The sequence below is a fragment of the Tasmannia lanceolata genome, unplaced genomic scaffold, assembly GCF_043159265.1.
Source record: "Tasmannia lanceolata isolate RefF3 unplaced genomic scaffold, GAP_Taslan_0.1 ptg000035l, whole genome shotgun sequence".
Taxonomy (NCBI): domain Eukaryota; kingdom Viridiplantae; phylum Streptophyta; class Magnoliopsida; order Canellales; family Winteraceae; genus Tasmannia; species Tasmannia lanceolata.
This window is the reverse complement of record NW_027518712.1, coordinates 2,331,070-2,339,693: the sequence shown is the minus strand read 5'-3', so window position 1 is coordinate 2,339,693 and position 8,624 is coordinate 2,331,070.

Genomic DNA, 8,624 nt, shown 5'->3' with positions numbered 1-8,624 from the left:
ATAGGATTGATCAAGTAAGATAAGATCCTATGAATAAGATTTCAAGGATTTGTAGGATAAGGCACAAAGATTGAAACTTATCAATGGCAAATGTGACAACTGTCATGAGACCATTCAAGATAAGTTTGAAGCCTAATAAAGATATACATTGAGGTTTAAGCTATGGGCTTTTGTCTTAAATCAGAGAATCTCAGAATGAAAGCACAAGACAAGACCCAACTACAAACACAAATGGAGCAATGAGGCTCTAAATGAGTATACTTATCATATGTAATGTAGTATACATATCAAACAACATATGATAAGATAGAAAAAGACAGATATTTACATATGTTGCTCCCCCTTTGTTAAAGACTCATACAAAGTATTAATCCAAAGGGCTGTCCAAAACAAAGTCACTAAGGGTTTGTGAAGTGAATAGGTGAAAATACAGCCCTTGGGCTACAATTACATGTTTACTAGAGATACTCAAATGATATAAAATGAGGTAATGAGACATCCTAGCAACACATGCTCCCCCTAACTATGTGCTTTTAATATATATATATATATATAAATTATAATTAAAGGCACATGTGACTTATTATGGTTAAGATGCTGGCTAGAAGCCAAAGAAATTAGATGTTTTAATTAAAGTGAAGGTACAGTCTCCCTCTAACTAGTAAGAAGGCTTAAAGTACCAATTGAATAGCTTTTAACTCTAAGGTTTCCCATCTTTACCATGCAGCTAATACCAGACAAGGGAAAATATCACATATGTATAGAGTGCTACATTTTCCTCAATTGAACCACAAACCTAGGAAAACAAAATAACCAATCTAAGCAAGCAAACCTAGGGCTAGCAACTCTATTATAGTGTGAGGACAACTAGACTTTTTAAATTTTCTTATAGAAACAAGTTAGTTGTTATCTTTTAGGGAGTGTTCATTTTCATTTTCACATTCATGTCCCCTATTTGCTTGTTATATGTGTTTTGATGGATTAAGTTCAATTTAAATGATTAAGTGTGATTTTCAAAACACATTTTATTTTAATTTTTTTCTCCTTTTTAAAGCCAAATATATACATATTTCAATTTTGAGAGTACTTTTGGGTTATGAGGCATAATCTCATGATGTTAATGCTGTTCATAATTTGCAATGAACTCATGAGATAAGTCTGAGTGTGCGATAGAAATATTTTCAAATAACTCAAACGTATGGTGATCTAACTAGGGAGTCTTTCACTATGATGTGCATAGATTACATATTTAGGCATAATGTGTATATACATGTATATCACATGCCTCTCACTAAGTGGATTTTCATTTAATGATTCCACTTTAGATTTAAGTTCACAAGACTAGAATGTTTCAAGATTATTTCCTTTGTGAACATATCAATGTCATATGGATGAAATAGATGAAAATATCAAATACACTTCATGATGACATTGTATTCCCAATGTGCACACTTATGGGATTTTAACTAGATTTTCATTTTTCTAGTGCACATACGATTGATGTGAAGGATTAAGATGAACCAGGTTTATTATAACTTCACATACACTAATGAGTTCATTTTCACTTGTTTAAATGATTTTAAGTTAATTTTAAAGTTCTTTTCAATAAGTGAGATTCATGTCAAAGATGGATGAACATATTGAGGTTTTTAGACATGATTAGTTCAATGATGGGTTCATATAACTCAAATGATTTTCTCACATTGAACCGAGTTTCAAATTCCCTTAAATGAATTAGGATTTTAAGTTCCAAGGGAATACTTCAAAAGCCAAGTGATTTTAATAATTTCTCATAGATGAGAGTCACTCTAGGCTCATGAAACAACTAATGAATTTCTCATGATATATCCTATAGATTTGGAAATTCATTAACCTTTTTGTTTTGACCCAACCTATTTCACTAGATTTTCTAAGAAGAATGATTAGAGGTTTCAATTTTCATTTTTCATCTTCTTTATCTAGATTAACTAATTTTGGCTCCAAAGACTTATTAGTAGCACATGTTTGTTTTGGTTTTGCTAGACAACACATGATAGACAAGGTGAATACCTTAAGATCTATCAAACACTAAATTTGACCTAATAGGGTTCAAGATACTAAGATATCTAAATTTAGAAACTTATCTTTAGCAAACTAGGCAATTCCTATAGGTCTATAAGGGTACTAAGTGCATGAGTGTGTTTCAAGTGAGATACCAAACACTTAGACCATACTTCATAATCATACCAAAACAAGAATGTGTAATTTATTGTGCACAATAACATAAGCTTTTAGATATCAATATAATATATCATGTTATCAATGGTATGACGACACACACACACACACACACACACACATATATATATATATATATATATATATATATATATATATATATATATAGATACATATGGATAAATCAAGATAAACATATGTGTATCTATAATACATTTTCAAAAAAGATGTGATCTTTAAGCACAAATAGCTAAATATGGTAATTTCATTCAAAAACTAAGTGCAAGGTATCTAGAAATCAAATTTTGAGATGATCTACATATTGAAGCACAAATATAAACTAGATATCAACATAGGACATCTAGGAAACTTTTTCCAATAGATATGACAATCATGAGCATATGAGATACAAGGTGATGGTCAACTTTGAATGCATGCATATTGTATCTTAATTATTCAAATGATATTACAATTTAAGCACAACCCCTAAATCTACTACGCATAGAAAATGCTTTAAGTAGAGGATTTTGGAACCCAAACCATCTTGGGTCCAACCAAGTTTGTTTTATAGAGTGTATCTTTTCTAATCCAAACAAACTTGCCTTTTTTTAAAGATTAAATTTACAATTAAGCTTATAATGTTTATATCTACCACAATAGTTACAAGATGCAAATGAATAGGTTGATGAGGAGCAAGATAAACTACAAGAGTGTTCACAAACATGTTTGGCTTTGTCTTCTTGTAGTGTATGGTTTTTCAAAACTAGTTCTTCATTTTTAATCTTAAGTTCTTCTTCCTTTAAATTCAATTCCTCTATTTTCTTTTCCAATTTCTTATTATTTTCAAATAGCTCTTTTTCTTCACCCAATAGATCTTGATAATCTTTTTTCGGATTCTAAAAGCTCATTGGATATAGAGGTAAGAGACTGTTTAAGTTTTTCATTTTTAGAAACTTCAAGGCGAAGATTATTTTTCAATTTTTCACATAACTCTAGAAGTTCATTAATGTTTGGAAGGTTGCAAGCAACATTACAACTATCATCCTTTTTCTAAAGCCATCAAACATTTAACATTATAATTTTCTTCAAGAGAGCTCCATAATTCTCTAGCATAGTGGAAACTCTATCAAGCATGTTTGAAGATAATGCACAACATATAATAATCATAGCTTTAGAATTTAAACAAAATAGTCTTTTATCATGTTCATTTGTTCTCTTAGACAATGTAAAACCATTTTCAATTGCCCTCAAGAGATCCCCATCTAGACTTTTAAGATAGGACTTCATACGAATCGACCAAGATTCATAATCCGTTCCATCAAAGCATGGAAGCCTAGATGCCATTAGGTTGCCAATGATCTTCTCTCTTGTAAATTTTAAATTTGAAGGTTAAAAAAATCTATATAAGAGCCTTAGCTCTAATACCAAATGAAATACAAGTGTGGCAACCCAAGAGGGGGGGTGAATTGGTCAATTAACAATTTTGACTTAATTAGATGGAAGATAAAAAGTTAATTCATTAATTAAGCACTAGTTAATATTCAAACCCATGTTCAAATAAATATCATAATGAAAGCTATGGTTTAGATATTTCTTTATCATGCATTCACTAACCCTTGTTCAATTAATACATAAACACAAGTTAGGGTTAGAGTTTACCAATCACCAAGAGAGAGAAGAAGGGAGAGAGGAAGATTCATACCACAATGAGGGACACGATTTTTATAGTGGTTTGGTCTATCAAAAAGACCTACTCCACTCTTTTAAGTTTAGCTCCTTGGGTACTCCACTAGTGGTAAGATTTCAAGCCTAATCTCCAAGCTTTACAACTCCTTCTTCACCTCGAAGGGAACAAACCTTTTTCCCTTTGGATTCTGCTTTGTTATCGGGTCGAATCCAAGACCCTCTTACAATCAAGCTTCTCCTTCAAGGCCGAAGCGAAAACCCCTCTCCACAATGTTGATTCACCTTTCTTACCGGGCCGAATCGGAGACCCTCAATACAACGAAGAACAAAAATGAAAAACTCTTTCAAAGCCTCTTGCATATTTCTTCAAAAATAAAATATGCAAGTTCAAAGCTCTTGAAGAAAACTAATGGATTTGAAGGTTTAAGCTCAAGTAAGGTTTTCAATAAGTCCAAAAGTCACTTAATCCATGATAGAATAACATATTTATAGTCCACAATGATTCATGACGATTTGGGGGTAGTTGGGCAAGAAAAGACAAAAAACAGGTAAAAAAAGCAACTAGCTGTTATGCCCCAACGACTAATTTCTCGCGTCGTGGCGGTCGACCAGGGTAGGGCGGATTACAACAATAGTAGCTCACAATCTCTTCAAAAGAATACACAAGTGAAAGCCCTATGGATATCTTCTTCGAAAATGAAATATGCAAGTTCAAAGCTCTTGAAGAAAACTAATGGATATGAAGGTTTAAGCTCGAGTAAGGTTTCCAAAACGTCCAAAAGTCTCTTAATCCATTATAGAATAACATATTTATAGTCCACAATGATTCATGACCGTTTGGGGGTAGTTTTGGCAAGAAAATATAAAAAACGGGTCAAAAAAGCAACTACCCGTTATGCCCCAACGACTAATTTCTCGCGCCGTGGCGGTCGACCAGGGTAGGGCGGTCGACCTCCAAGGGTCTTCTGTAATTTAAAAAAAATAAAAAATTGACTGCCTCGGTCAACCGGGGGTGCGGCGGTCGACCGCGGCTGCAAGAAACAGTTTCTGGCCGCGATATTCTAAAATTCTTATCTCACTCGTTTCTTATCGAATTTTGATGGTCTTATACTCTACGGACATGTGAAAAATGAGAGGTATCTGTTACAAATATTTTCAACAATATTTGAAATTTTTTGGAACCATTTAAATCAGTTTTAAGCTGTTATTTTCACAATTCAAGTGCTAATGTCATTCCTTTTTATTTGTAAACTTTGGTTAGCACTTGGGCTTTCGTTCTTGGGCTATGAACTTTTGTTTTAATAACATTTAGGACATTTGAAAATGATTTTACATGAAATAAAAATAGATTTCATGGTTGGTTTTGAAAGAGGATTGAAAAACACTTTAAAGTGCAAAACCACTTGAAAAATATCTCCAACACAATCTATAAAGTTAAACTATTTAGCACCTTGATCGTATCGGCTTCAAAGGTCTTTCTTGGAATTTTGGCTTGTATGTGAACACTTGAGAATGCTTTGATACATGTGACTTCTCTTCTTGAATGAATCTTCACTTTTGAGGCATGAGAAGGTCACCAACACTTTGTTCAACTTCAAGCTCCTCTTGGCAAATGCTAGGCATGCTTGTGGGATCGTCAACTTGAGCTCTATGCTTGGACATCTTCCAAAGATGGTTCCTCTAATGTGTGCAAGCTCTTTAGTCCATTGTGCATGTTGATCAGCAAGCCGTGTGTTGTGTTGAGTTGTGTAATGGCGATATGACATGTCAACTTCCTGTCTAAGGAACAACACTCAAAGACAACACATTAGTCCATAAAGACTAATCAATTTGGGTTTGCTGGCATCAAAACAAGAAGAAAAAGGTGAATGATTGAACCCATGGGAACCAATGGGCTTACAGCATCAAACGTAAATGGGGGTGAGATGCATTAAATACAGGGGGTTTTTCCTAAGAAGAAACTAGTAGAATAATGAAAAAGTGAATGATGGGGACCAACATACGAGGAGTCCTCTTATTATCAAAAGGGTATTGGGGTCTTTTTCCTACCCGATTTTGAAGCTTAGCCCTTTTTTAGTTCTTGTTTTAGAAGGTGCCCGTGATCTGTGTTTTCACTAAACATCGGCCCGCATTCTGTACTTTTCTCAAAGGCAAATTTTTTTTTTGGTAGGTAAGAAGGCAAAACTTAAGGGACTCATATGTTCGGATGTGATAGTCACTTTTACTATAAATGCTAAAAGGCAATTTTTAGGTCCCACAAAGGGAGCATTTGGGGCACGCATGTGAAATCAAGACCATTGATCTTGTAGGACTCGGTGAGATAGTTTTGGTCCCCAATCTCGAACGGACTGGGACATTTGTTTCTCTCCCATCAAATAGGGACAAAACCCATATTTGAATCTTTCTGGAAAGATCTCTTTGCCCAACCGATTGTTGGGTACAAAACCCATATTGTATTCGGTTTTTTGGAGTTGACTTTAGATCCAGTTCTTAGATTCTCAATTTTTGAGGATTTACTCAAGGCAGTAGATCACTCGGAATTTGGGGGTTTACTCATGGCCGTTCCATGCTCGGATTGTTGCTCATATTGGGGGTTTACTCACGGCAGTAGATCTTGGACTATTGTTGTCGACTCATCTTCGTGAACCTGAGTGGTGGAGAAGAAGTATGATATCCGATGAGTGACTCGGTTTGGCAACCTAGGGGGGTGAATAGGATGTTTATAAAACCTTTGCCTTGTAAAAACTTTTCCTAAAATTTCACCCAAGACTTATCCCTTGTTAAATTAAGTTTAAAATAGTTGAACTTAAACAATATTATAAATTTATATAAGTTGAAAAACCCTTTTGATTAGCAAACTTAATTGGGTGATTTAAAGCCTAGTTAGCAAGGTATAATTATTTAACTAAAACCAAAATGCTAACTACTCACTCAATTCTAAATATGTAAAAAATGGAAGCACAAATAATAGAGTGAGAGGGTCAGAGAGAAAGGAAAATACCAACACAAGTGACACAAGGATTTATAGTGGTTCGGCAAACGGCCTACTCCACTCTTCTCAAGGTTGCACTTGAGGATTTCCACTATTGAGACCTCCACGACGCCCGGCTCCAAGGATTTTACAACCCAAGGGAATTAAACGAGGATGCCCTTGCCACCTTTACAATGTCTCTCCTACACGGCCGAGAACTATGCCCTTCACCCAAGGGAATTAACACAGAATGGCCTTCCACCTTTCTTGTCTCTCCTACACCGTTGAGATCTGTGCGCTTTCCGAAGAAGATAAAAGCTTTGCCTCTAAGTAGGCAACAATGCACAATGAAGCTCTTCACAAGGTTCTCTAAAAAATAAACAAGTTTAAGCCTAAACCAATCTCAAATGATTTTCACAAATCAAGGCACAATGAGTTTGGTGAGAGAGAGAAATAACCCAAAAATAGTTGCAAGTGTGTTTCTAGGGTTTTTTAGAGTTGGAATATGTTCTCCTTAATGTTTTGAAACCATACAACATGTATATGTAGGTTCCCAACTCAATATTACCGTTTCAGGGGCAAACTGGTAATTTTTGGGTCAAAAAGTCCACTAGCCGTTTTAGCCGCAACGGCTATATTTTTTGACTTTTTACCATTCTCGGAGTTCCGAGAAAATTTTCGAAGTTCAGAGAAATCATCTCGGAGTTCCGAGAAAACAGCCAGATAGTGAATTTTCACTTCCTGGACCATTTCTTGGAGTTCCGAGAAAACGTCCAGAGTATGAATTATACTCCCGTGACCATTTCTCGGAGTTCCGGGCTCGGAGCTCCGAGAATAATTCTCGGAGTTCCGAGAAGCCTATGAACAGTAGATTTTTCTGTTTTTGTTGCTAAATTCTTTTAGGCTTTTGGAACTCATTTTCTATGAAGATTGGAATGTCATGAGGGTCCCATAATGATGGAACACCACATGATCATTCACTAATCAAATTAGACTCTAAGGGTGTGTTGTAGTCTCTTTGGAAAATATTATTTTTCACTAGTTTTAGGGGTTTAAACAATGTGCCTTGACAAGATAAAATGCAAGAGAGATAGGAATACATTTTACCCTTTCTGTCACTCTCTTGAACTCTTTTCTTGAGCTGGGATCTTCTATGGTTGAGCTTCCATGCTTGACATCTTCAAGTTGTGGTACAAGCTCCTTGGTCCTTTGCATTGGTTCTTGATTCTCCAGCTTTGGCCTTCATGATCTTCTCTGTATGTTCAATGCTTTGAGTTGATTGTTGAGCTTCTCCTTGGTAGATCCTCCAAGGTGAGCATAGGCCAACAAGGTGTGTGCTAGTATGATTTGACTTGTGTAGGACCTGTCTAAAGCACAACACTCAAGGCAAATGATCAGTCCATAAACGACTAATCAATTTGCGTTTGTTAATAATCAAAACAAAGGTGATTGAATGAACCCATGGGGAACCCTTGGGCTTACAAAGTTGCAGTTTCTCTTTTGAATTTCTTGGTGGAAACGATTTCCTTGGTGGCTGTCGCTTCTTGAATTTTGTTCTTGGATCTGGTGCTGCGATTCACCAATCAGGTGTACTATTTCCAACTTTTATTTCATCTAAATATTACAATGGAAAAGAGTTCTCTTCTGTTTGAGATGGTCAAACTTCAAACCTTCGATGGGTCTGAGTTTAGTTCATGGAAGCAAAGACTCAATTAGTTCATGGAAGCGAAAGACTCAATTCGGTCTAAAA